General features: G+C 48.9%; 1 non-coding gene across 1 annotated transcript; it reads right to left on the bottom strand.

Annotated features, from left to right (window-relative positions):
* Nucleotides 1-8,667: 8,667 nt before the first annotated feature.
* LOC115870616 lies at nucleotides 8,668-8,830 on the bottom strand. The gene has a single exon (XR_004046803.1). It is a non-coding gene; the product is annotated as a U1 spliceosomal RNA (small nuclear RNA).
* Nucleotides 8,831-12,135: the final 3,305 nt, after the last annotated feature.

Raw genomic sequence — 12,135 nt, forward strand, 5'->3', positions numbered from 1 at the left:
ATCACCTAGGGGTGTGCCCACATTGGTTGTGGAATAGGCAGTGGTGTCTGCTTGATCTAGACAGCTGATAATGGCTAACTAACCTTGGTCACCCTTGGGCGGGTTTGCCCTCTCTGGTATCTCTTGCAACTGAATAGACCACCATTATCCTTATCAGAAGGGAGTGGGCCTTATACAGGGTGAGTCAGACTAATAGTCTAGCCATTACAGATGGCCAATGTTAAGGAGAATAACCTCTGACCTACTTTCGTTGCCTATTGTACAGTCACGCTAAAGCAGCTAAGTCTGGTAAATATTTTGGGGAGACAACTTAAGAGAATTCCTTCTGTTCCCCACACCCTACCATCATGATCTTAATTCTACCTTGCAAGTCTGGCTAGACCAGAGGATGTACACTGGTACAGACAGGAACTGGAGACACAGGGAATCCAGGATGGATGATCCCTTCAGGACCAGTGGTGAGAATGGTGATACCAGGAGGGAGGGTGTACGGAAGGCAAGGTAGAAAGGGGGAACCAAGTGCAAGGATCTACATCTAACCCTCTCCCAGGGGGATGGACAACAGAAAAGTGGGTAAATGAAGACTTCAGACAGTGTAAGACATGGCAAAATAATAATAATTTATAAATTATCAAGGGTTCATGAGGGAGGTGGGCGGGGAGGGAGGGGAAAAATGAGCTGATACCAATGGTTCAAGTAGAAAGAAAATGTTTTGAGAATGATGATGGCAACAAATGTACAAATGTGCTTAACACAATGGATATATGTATGGATTGTGATAAGAGTTGTATGAGCCCCCAATAAAATGATTTTTTTTAAATTATGTAGCTACCACAATATATAACATAAAACTTACTATTTTGGTTAAGCGCATGACTACTCACCAAAACCCACCAGTGACCCCATGGGAGAACAATATGGCCATCTGATTACATAGAGATTACAGCCTTGAAACCCCTATGGGGCAGTTCTAGTCTGTCCTGTGCAAGTACTATGAGTCAGAATCCGCTGGGCAGTAATGGGTTTTAACAGTATGCCAGTCACTGGAAACACATCCCCAGGTTGTCTCCTCTCTCGACCCCCACTCCTTAGGTGACTCCATCCACCTTTTGAGTCCTAGGTTAGGGCAAAGATTATAGAAGCCTGCCTGGAGCTAGACAGGTTCAGCGAAGCTTCTTTCTGTCTTGGATGTGTGTGGACAACATATCACTTAACTTCTCTGTACCTCCGTTCCTAGGGCCACACTCTGGGACGTAGCTCCTACAAGCCCTTCAGCGGTCGGCTTCTTGATTGACCCCAGAGGTTTGCCAACACAGCTTGGAGGTAGGTTTTCCATGTATTGTAAAATTACTGTTGTTTAGAGATGCCACCAAGTCAGCGGAAGAAAACAGTGCCCAGTCCGGTGCCATCCTTCATATTACTCTATTTGAGCTCATTTCTGCAGTCAGTGTCAAGCCGCCTATTGGAGGTCATTTTCATCACTGTCCTTTTACTTTACGGAGCAGGATGTCCTCTTCTGAGTCAGTCTCTCCTGATAGCATGTCCGAAGTCGGAGAGAAGAAGTCGCAGCATACTCCTCCAAAGGACCATTCATTCTGGTACTTCATTGCTGCCAACTTTTGCCTTCCATTCACCAGTAATTATCTTTTTCTTTTCTTTAAAAAAAAAAAGCATTTCATTGGGGGCTTATACAACTCTATCACAATCCATATATACATCAATTGTGTAATGCACATTTGTACATTCATTGCCCTCATCATTCTCAAAACATTTGCTCTCCACCCAAGCCCCGGGCATCAGCTCCTCATTTTACCCCCTCCCTCCTTGCTGCCCCCTCCCACATGAACCCTTGATAATTTATAAATTATTATTTTGTCATATCTTACACTGTCCAACGTCTCCTTCACACACTTTTCTATTGTCTGTCCTCCAGGGGAGGGGGTTATATGTAGATCCCTGTAATCAGTTCCCCCTTTCCACCCCACCCTCCCTCCACCCTCCTGGTATCGCCACTCACACCACTGGTCCTGAAGGGATCATCTGTCCTGCATTCCCTGTGTTTCCAGTTCCTATCTGTACCAGTGTACATGCTATGGTCTAGCCATATTTGTAAGGTAGAATTGGGATCATGATAGTGGGTGGGGCGGGGGGAAGCATTTAGGAACTAGAGGAAAGTTGTATGTTTCATCGTTGCTACACTGCACCCTGACTGGATCGTCTCCTCCCCGCAACCCTTCTGTAAGGGGATTTCCAGTTGCCTACAGATGGGTCTTGTGTCCCCTATCTGCACTCCCCCTCATTCACAATGATATGATTTTTTGTTCTTTAATGCCTGATCCCTGATCCCTTCAACACTTTGTGATCTCACAGGTTGGTGTGCTTCTTCCATGTGGGCTTTGTTGTTTCTGAGCTAGATGGCCACTTGTTTACCTTCAAGCCTTTAAGACCCCAGACACTATGCCTTTTGATAGCCGGGCACCATCAGCTTTCTTCGCCACATTTGCTTATGTACCCATTTGTCTTCAGCGATCATATCAGGGAGGTGAGCACACAATGGTATGATTTTTTGTTCTTTGATGCCTGATAACTGATGCCTTTGGCAACTTGTGATTACACAGGCTAATCACCAGTAATGATCAATGCATCTTGATTGCAGGTGTGGTGATCAACTGCAGAAATTGGTAAACATGCGGAAAAGGTTTGCGGAAGAAAACTTGCGAAGTTGCAGGAAGTTGGTCCCTTTCTCAGGCACTACTGGCTCGTGTGGAGATTGGAACAGTCACAGTCCCTGGTCTTCCTTGGAGCTTCGTGCCAGTGATGGTGAAGTCCTTCAGGACAGGTCTGAAGGTGTTCTTTTCAACCACACATGCCTTGCCACTTCTCTTCAAATTGTCAATCTCTCGTCTTTTGTTTTTGCTTTTAATTCTAAATGACCAATGCCAGTCCACTTCAGCTCACTAATGTCTGGGCCATCAACATCCAGTTTTGACTTCCAGGTTTCCTAGACTCGGGCTTTGGACAGTCCACGTTCTAATTATTAACGGACGTTTGCAGCTGTCTTGTCTCATTTGGACCCCTGCCACATTAGCCAGTGAAGGTCCTGAAAGCTTTGCCCACCCACCTCATTAAGGGCCAGGCTCGTGTGAGGAGGCTGCTCTTCCCAACTCATCTTCATCGTGCCTTCCTCCAACACCACATCTGACCATATGCGGCTGGACGCAGAGGTTTCCGATGGCTACTTCTCCAGAAGTGGTCTGCCTGGTCCTTCACCCTCGTCGGTTCTTGTCTGGAAGTTCCACTGCACTCGGGCAATCCTGTTGGTATTTGAAATGCCAGTGGCATAGCTTCCAGCATTACAGCAACACGGAAGCCACCCACCCCGGCCTGACAAACCGACAAAGGGCGGCTTTTTGAAATGAATGGTTGGTGACACCGTGTGAAGGATTTGGGCAAAAGGTTCTCATTGGTAAAGTTTTTCTTATTCAAGTTTGGGGGTTTCTTCCCACCATTGCATGACCAAAGACTAAGAACGGCAGGCCCCATTGCCCACACCCTGAGAGCTGGCCCTGAGGCGTGAGTCCTATAGCTGGAGTCCAGCCTTTGGGTTCAGGACGGACTTGCCAGCTGCCTTCTACGAGGACAGCAGGCTTGCCAGGGGCCTGGCTGCATCTGCCCAGCTGAACCTTTCCTACAGGGTTCAAAGACAGCTTGGCACTTGTCTGTAATAACCACCTGTAGAGTGGGGCAGAACTCGCACCAGAAACCTTCCAAGTTTGCTAGGTGAGAGTGGAGGCACGGTGGAAAGTGCTACTGACACCCCCTAAAGGAACCAAATTGGTGTCTCGTGGCTTTGCTGAGAAGATGAACTGAGATAATCCACGGGTGGAGGCGCGCTTAGGGAATCCCGGGCTATGGTAGCTGCTCAGTGCCTATCCCCCGAGTTGCCTTAGATCCTGAGGCTCCATCTTGGGAGGATTTCATTTTGGTTGGTGGAACATCCATTCCTTTTTCTGGGAATAGCATCCCCGTGGTTTCTCTAAGAGCCCCCTCTCCCATTCTCAGCCCAGGTGGCTAGGATGCAGCTGACTCTCCCATCAGTCTCTCTGCTTCCAGATTGGTCACCGTGGGCCAATCCTGGTCCCTGGTCTGAGAGCATCCCACTTACCCGGACACAGATTGGTTCAAGGACAAAGCCAAATCCTTGACCACCCAGGACTCGGGCTGCACACAGATTGGTTCAAGGACAAAGCCAAATCCTTGACCACCCAGGACTCGGGCTGGAACGTCTGAGAGAGCGAAGATGGGCCCCTGTGCTCAAAGGGCAACGCAGGCACAGAGTCTGGTAACCCATGGGGCTGACAGGAAACCCAGACATAGGACCCAACATGTAAAAATTAGTAGCCGATAAAGATAACATTTAAAATTAGTGAGGAAAGGGGGGCTTAGTCAATAAAATCTGTGCTGCCATGTGGAGAAAAAGCTGTATCAATACCTTACCCGACATTACAGACAGATCAGAGATCATGGGAAGGAAATAAAAGCATACAAGAAACCTTAATATTAATTTAAAAAACCCTTTTTATTTAGAATGATTTTAGAGCTACCAAACAGTTGCAAAAATAGAACAGGGTGTTTTTCTGCGTGTGAAATCCAGGACAGGTGAATATAGAGAGATGGTAACTGGATTAATGGTTCTTTAGGGGGCTGGCGGGGGAGGCTGGGGGTAAATGGGGAGTTAATGACAATGAGTAGGAGAATGAAGAAAAGGTACTAAAACTGATTGTGGTGGTGATTGTACAACTTGATGTGATTGGACTATTGAATTACATGATATGCGAATGGTGCCAGTAAAACTGTTGGGGAAAAGAAAAATATCCCCAAACCTCCAAAATAATAATTTATAAATTATCAAGGGGGCATGGGAGAGGGGAGGGGAGGGAGGGGGAAAAGGAGGAACTGATGCCAGGGGCTCAAGTAGAAAGAAAACGTTTTGAAAAAGATGATGACAGCCTATGTAAGGATGTGTTTGACAAAATGGACGGATGTATGGTTGTGAAAAGACTTGTACGAGCCCCCAATAAAATGATTTTTTTAAAAATTAGGGGGGAGCGGGGAGGGAGGGGGAAAATGAGGACCTAATGTCGGTGGTTTAAGTGGAGAGAAAATGTTTTGAGAATGGATGTACAAATGCGCTTTACACAATTGATGTGTGTATGGATTGCGATAACAGTTGTATGAGCCCCTAATAAAATGTTTAAAAATAAAAGAAAAAAGAAAAAAAAAATCGAAATTAAAAAAACACACTAAAAAATGTCCTAAAAGATTTTCACAGACCTTCCACAGAAAAGGCAATCCAAAGAACCCTTAAGGAGATGAGACAGAATCCAGCCTTGTGCACAATAATAGAGATGTAAAATTAGAACGACATTGAGAATGATGTGCAACTTTTATCTGCAAAGCCCAGAAGTTTAAGGGGGCGTTGAAGGCAGGGGTCAACTGGCAGTCTCACATATTGGTTGCTTTTTGTTTTGATTCATTTTATTGGGGGCTCGTACAACTCTTATCACCATCCATCCATTGTATGTCAAGCACATTTGTACTCATCATTCCCAAAACATTTGCTTGCTACTTGAGCCCACATATTGGTTGTTAGCAAGGTAAAAATTGGTGGCCTTTTCACGGAAAGCAATTCAACAGCATCCTTCAAAGTCCCAAGCCCTTTGTGCCCTTTGACTTAGGATTCCCACTTCTGGGAATTGGTCCTATTTGCACATGTATACAGTAGGAATGTATCTGTTATTCTTTGCTACACTGCTTGTAGTGCTGTGTTAGTCCGGGTGGACTAGAGAAACAAATCCAGAGACACTCATATGTGGTTTATATACAAGACCAATTGAATACTGAGAAAACATCCAAGTCCAGTCCAGATCAAGTCCATAAGTCTGATATTAGCCCATATGTCCCATGACAATCTATAAAGCCCTCTTCAGACTCACGAAACACATGCAATGATTCCAAGTGCAGGAAGATCACAGGCCAGTGAGTGGGAAGTCTTGTGGATCCAGTGGTGGAAGCATCTCAGCACTGGCAGGGGTCCCCACATGGCTCCTCCAGCTCCAGGGCTCTAGCATAGCTCCATGTGTCCTGTCATCAGGTATACGAAGCAGAGAGTGTCACCCGCCTCCAGGGAGGAATAATGGAATCTGCAGGAGAAGGCCTTGCCCACAAGGAGGCCTCATTGGCTATGACCTGATTGACAGGTTAGACTCCTCCCCTTTGCAAGTTGACAGGAGATTGTGTAACTGCCACAGGTGTCAAGAGACTGGAGGCCTTTTAAGAGTCTATCAGCAGGTTATTGGTAAAATTGGGATGCATTCACATAATAGAATACAGCATAAGCAGGAAAAAGCAAACCTTATGCACTGTTAGGGGACCATCTCCAAGACAGGTTAAGTGTCAAAGGCAAGATGCAGAACAGTACACACACACACGCTGTATTTTACACAAATAGTGTGCATGATACACATTTTTGCAGTGCAATCCCTTTGTGAGTTCATTTTCTATGAACCATGCACATTGTATGCATGCATTCTGTTTATGTGGGTTTGTAATATAAGAAAATACCGCAGTCTGCTTCCATTATATAAAAAGATAGAACATTGTACGAGTGATTGATAGCATATGTGTAGGACGTCTCTGGAAGGAGGCTGTGGGGAGAAAGACTTGGTGGGCCAGGAGACAGGGCTGGCAAGAAGACCATCTTCTATATTTTTCTGAACTTTGAACCACATAAACTGGTTTCTAACCAACACACAAACGATGAGATTCTTAAAGAATATGAGCCAGCAGCCGCTGCTGCTGGTTGTCTGTCTGAAAATGAAGTTCAGTTAGAGGCAATCAGAGCTGAGAAATAGGTGACATCATTTGAGCACCTGGATCCTGTGGTGCCTGAAGCTCAATTTCCAGTCATGTGAGTCATCAGCTGCTCCTCTTTGATTTCAATCGGTTTGAGTTGGGTTGACAAATGCCATGATCATGGCACTCATTACAGCAAGGATCGTGCCGTGTCTTAACAGCCTCATTTCTGGTGCATTTCTGTAGCTCTGATGTCAGCAGAGTCCCTGGGCTGGGCCTGGCATCATAGACCCAAAAAGTGGTTATCTCACAAGGGAAGTGAGCCCCAAGAAGGAAGCCATTTGCTCAAGGACACCATGCCAACAGGGAGAGCTGGGACTAGAATCCAAGGCTCCTGGTGGTCAGTTCAATAATACTTATTGAGCTGACGTGACCGGCTCTGGGCTTAGGACTCAGTAGGAAGGAGAAATAAGGCAGGTGTGAATGCCCCAAAAGACACACACATAAAAGAAATAAAAGGAGCTTACTGATCACAGTAGGAGCCCTGGTGGCACAGTGGTTATGCATTGGGCTGCTAACCGCAAGGTCAGCACTCCGAAACCAGCAGCCGCTCCTTGCAAGAAAGACATAAAGAGTTGCAGCCTTGGAAACACGGGCAGTTCTACCCTGTCCTGCACGGCTGCTCTGAGTCTGGATTGACATGATAGCGGTGGATTTTTACTAGTCAAAGTGGGTGGATTCTGACTCACGTTGGCCTCGTGTGGACAGTGTGGAACTGTCTGCTCAGTAGGGCTGTTGAGCTATGGCCTTTTAGAAGCAGCTGTCAGATCTTTCCTCCCCAATGCCTCTATAAAATAATATATAAGGAAGCTTCAAAAATTTCATGGAGAAATGAAATTGAAAGACGAAAGAGTTTTTCTGTGAACTTTTGAATCCTGATAGGGGCCCTGGTAGCTTAGTGGTTAGGCATTGGGCTGCAACCTGCATCTTCGGCAGTTTGAAACCACCAGCCACTCCTTGGGAGAAAGATGGGACTTTCTACTCCCATAAAGAGTTAAGAGTCTCCGGCTAGACCGGAGAACACAGATTGGTACAGATAAGAGCTTTAGACACATGGAATTCAGGAAAGATAAACCCCTCAGGAACAGTCATGGGCCTATCAATATCATGACGGTGGGAGATGGTCAGGGAGGGGGAAGGGTGAAAAAGGGGGAACCCATCACAACATTGGGTAGACAGCCCCCACCCCAAAGGGGATGACTAACAGAAATGTGGGTGAAGGGAGACAATGGACAGTGTAAGAGACGAAATAGTAATTACAGTATAGAAGTGATCAAGGATTCAAGGGGGTGCAAGGGTGGGGAGGGAGGGGAAAAAGAGGAGCCGATACCGAGGGCTCAAGTAGAAAATGTTTTGGAAATGATGATGGCCACATATGTACACATATGCTTGCTACAGTTGATGTATGGAATGTTATAAGCACTGTAAGAACCCCCAATTAAATGACTTTAAAAAAGATAAAGAAAAAAGGTTAGAATCTCAGAAACGCATGGGGCAGTTCTAATTGAGGGTTGCTATGAGTCAGCAAATGCCAGTTAGGGGTTCAACACTGACCGCTCCAAGCCAAAAGGTTGCCTCAGACACACATCAGACAGGCCTAGTGATTGCCTTCTGAAAGGTCACAGCCCTGCACACACGGGTGGTCACGAGTTGAAATCCACTTGACAGTCACTAACCAAACTCACTGCCATGGAGTCCATGCTGTAGGGATGGCCCTTTGGTTTCTGAGCCTGTGCATCTTTCTTTTTTTCCCAGGGGAGAGCGAGAACGCAGTCCCCCACAACACAAGTTATGCGGTTGAGTTTCCCACATTTGGGGAAATCGCAGGGGTCAGCACATCCGGAGTGCAATGGACAAGCCTCGCCCTGGGAAAACCACCTTCGGGATCATGGTATCTCCCCTGCCAGGTAAGTATTGAGTCTGTGAATATTTACAAGGATAGAGAACCTCGTTTTTCTCCCACAGAGCAGTAGGTGGTTTCAAACTGCTGACCTTGCAGTTAACAGCCCAACACATAACCCACTATGCCAACCAAGTATAGCAGCTAACAGCAGCATGATAAAAATGTAAGGAATCAAATTCCACTGACCACAGCTGTGGGATGGGTGGACAGTACAGGCAGCATTGGAAGATAAAGCCTGAAAATATTTTTTTTAAAGCCCCAAGCTCTTTGCCACTGAGTCAATTCTGACTCATAGTGAACCTACAGGGCAGGGTAGAACTGCCCCTGTGGGCTTCTGAGTCTGTATGGGAGTAAAAAGCCTCATCTTTCTCCCTCAGAGCATCTGGAAGTTTTGAACTGCTGACTTTGCAGTTAGCAGCTCAATCTGTAACTGCTATGCCAATAGGGGGGTCATAAAGATTCCAGTTGAAAAACAACAAACCAACAAAATATGGAGAAGGTCTACTGTGTAACACGTGGGGTCCGAGTGGGTTTGGGGCTGACTGGGGGATTTCAGCTTTATGTTTAATGTCTTAATATTTCACACGCAGAATGCGGTCACAGCATTCGTGTCGCTAATCAAAAAGGAGCACATCTTGCAGCCCATCTAAAGGGTCTGGCACATAGTAGGTCCTCAGTGGGTAGCTCTTCTTCCTTCCAGGGAACCAGGGCTTGGCAGGCCACCTCAGCAGCCTCTGGCCTTCAAGGCTCAGCCAGAGAGTACTGGCTTTGAAAGCCTGTGATGGTGGTGGAGCTAGCATTCCCAAGGACGGCTGCCTCTGCTCCTAATTACAGGCTGGTTGCCACATGAGGTCCCTGACTGAAATTACTAGTTCAGTCGGGTTTGACTCATGTGGGTGGGGCAAGATCATGAGTCAGGGTGGGAGTGACCCAGCCTTCCATCCCAACTTGAAAGGCAGTTTGTGTTTGTAGGAGAGGGGGAAAAAATCATGAGAAAACCGTTTTAGAGTGTCGTTTCCTGTGGCTACATCAGAAATCACAGGTGCTTGTTGAAGGTGCAACCTTGGGTCCCTCCCACGCCTTGGCATGAACCTGGAGTGTGTGTGTGTGTGTGTGTGTGTGTGTGTGTGTGTGTGCGCACGTGCTCTCACAACCACGAAGCAGGTTAATGTGGACACACTCCTATCTCACTTTTGCAAACACTTGACTTCCTTTTTCTGGAGTTCAATTTAGCGCACTTTGGAGCCTTTATTCTCTTTGCTTGCAGGAAACATCCTCCTATTCCAGGTAAACAACGGAATCATCTCACCTTGCCTTGTGCTGGCCTCCACCAGGGATCTCAATTTGGGGCATTCCCTAGGTGGGGTGTGCCGGGAGGGGCTGCTCAGTGGGTGTGTCTCCTGGGTCACCTCCTCTCCATGGGTCACATCGGCCACCTGCCCTGTCCCCCTTTTCACTCTGTGGCAGGATTCTCGGGCAGGGGGCGGTCTGGAAACAACAAAAGAAAGGAGGAGCTCATGGCCTGGCCATGGCTCCCCAAATTTATCTGGAGCTCTGTTCCTCCCACATGCCCTGGGCTCAGCCTAGGGAAATGAGAGTCACTCCTAATCAGCATTTAGAGTCCTGTCTGCTTGTGAGCTTGGCCTCTCCGCTGGAGCCCAGGGTTAAGGAGGAGGGGCGAGGGGGGCAGGTTACATCTGTTTGCACCAGGCCTTCCAATCTTCCTGAGCCCTAGCCTGACACTGAGCCATTTGGACTTAAAAGCCGGGAATTTGGCATTTTTGATCTTTGGCTAGCTAGAAAGGAGAGCGGCTGCTGGGCCCAAAAGCAAGCAGCCCCAGCACGCCATGGAATGATCTGAGACCCCCATGGAAATGACTCTTTTCTTCTTTTCCTCGTGGGCTAAGCTACCTCAGACCGCCTGTGTCGTGTGCACAAGGGCCAGGGAGGTGGCTGCTGCCAGGAGGGGGGAGGGCACCAGAATGTGTTATCTTAGATCCGGCTGAGTCTCCACACCCTGCACGCTCCCGCTCCCTGCTCACTCACCTCCCCCAGACAGCTGTGAAATGACACCTCTGGTGACTGCGCAGGTCCCCCTGCTTCTGCTGGGAGGACGGGTGCTCCAGTTATGGTGAGGTGCTCACCTCCAGAGCCCACCCGTGTATTTCAAAGACCTCTTTCCCTGGTCTCCCGGTGCACCGGGTACCAGAGGTACTAACCTCTCCTACATGTCTCCCTCTTCCCCCGAGGCCGGACAGGCAGTCTCCTGTGTGTCTGTCCCCCTCCAGATCCTGCTATGCCAAGGGCCAGCCTGCTGAGGATGGGTGGGGTGGGCGCGTGTTCAGCTGCTGGGTCCTTCCAGAGCAGCATCCTCTCTCCCCTACATGCTCTCTCCCCCTGCCATGCAAAGTTCAAGCCCACTACCATCTTTAGTCCCTTCGGACTCGCCCTCCAGATCCTGGGGAGTGCCTTGCCATGAGCCTGGCGTGAATCCTTAGCAAGGACAAGAGCTCTCCAGAGCTACCCCTGAGGAGGTGAAGCTGCTGCAAACCTGTGTAGCCCTCTGGGTGGCCCCTGCCTGCTCCCCTTGTCCCCCTTAAACACACACACACACACTCACACACGCACGCACCCACCCACCACCACCACCACCACCCTCCTGCCCTTTGCCCAGCCCTTGTCTCTGAGCTCTTTTCCCAACTGGCATTGCCTTTGTCGTTGACCCAACAAGGGGCAGAGCTAGTTTGAAGTCAGGCGGCAGCGACCATGGGGGGAGAAAAGGGCAGTGTCATGCCTGCTTCCCCAGGCCTTCCCCAGCGTCCCCTGCCTAGGCCCCCCGGCTCTGCATTCCCAAGGTGAATGAGGCACCTCTCACCCCTCGGAGCCCCTCTTTTGGCCTGCCCTTCTTCTTTCTTCAGGGCCCTCCCACCCAGCCCTCCCCTGGGACTCTCCTCTACAGGATGAAGGGGTGCAGACCACCCCCTACCCCACCCATCTCAGCAGCAGACTCCCCGCCTCCCTCCGCATGGCCTTTGGGACTTGCCCATCTGGTGCCCACCCACTCCCAGCAGATTCCTAGCGAAGAGGGGACAAGGGCAGGTCCCCAGGCCTTGGGACCTGCGCCCCGGTGGCGGGAGACCGAGGGTCCTGTGGGGTGGGGGCTGGTTTATAGGTCCCGCGGAGGAAGGATGTGGTTTCGGGTGAGGTGTGAGCCCCCGGCCCCGCCTGCGGCGTGCGTGAGGCATGGCACAGGCTGGGGCCTGCAGCCGTCGGGCTGGGGGGCTCCGGGGCGGAGAGCCCAGTGCGGGGGCGCGCGG

This window comes from Echinops telfairi, unplaced genomic scaffold (assembly GCF_000313985.2).
Source record: "Echinops telfairi isolate 266 unplaced genomic scaffold, ASM31398v2 ScPeMD7_2010;HRSCAF=2546, whole genome shotgun sequence".
Lineage (NCBI taxonomy): Eukaryota > Metazoa > Chordata > Mammalia > Afrosoricida > Tenrecidae > Echinops > Echinops telfairi.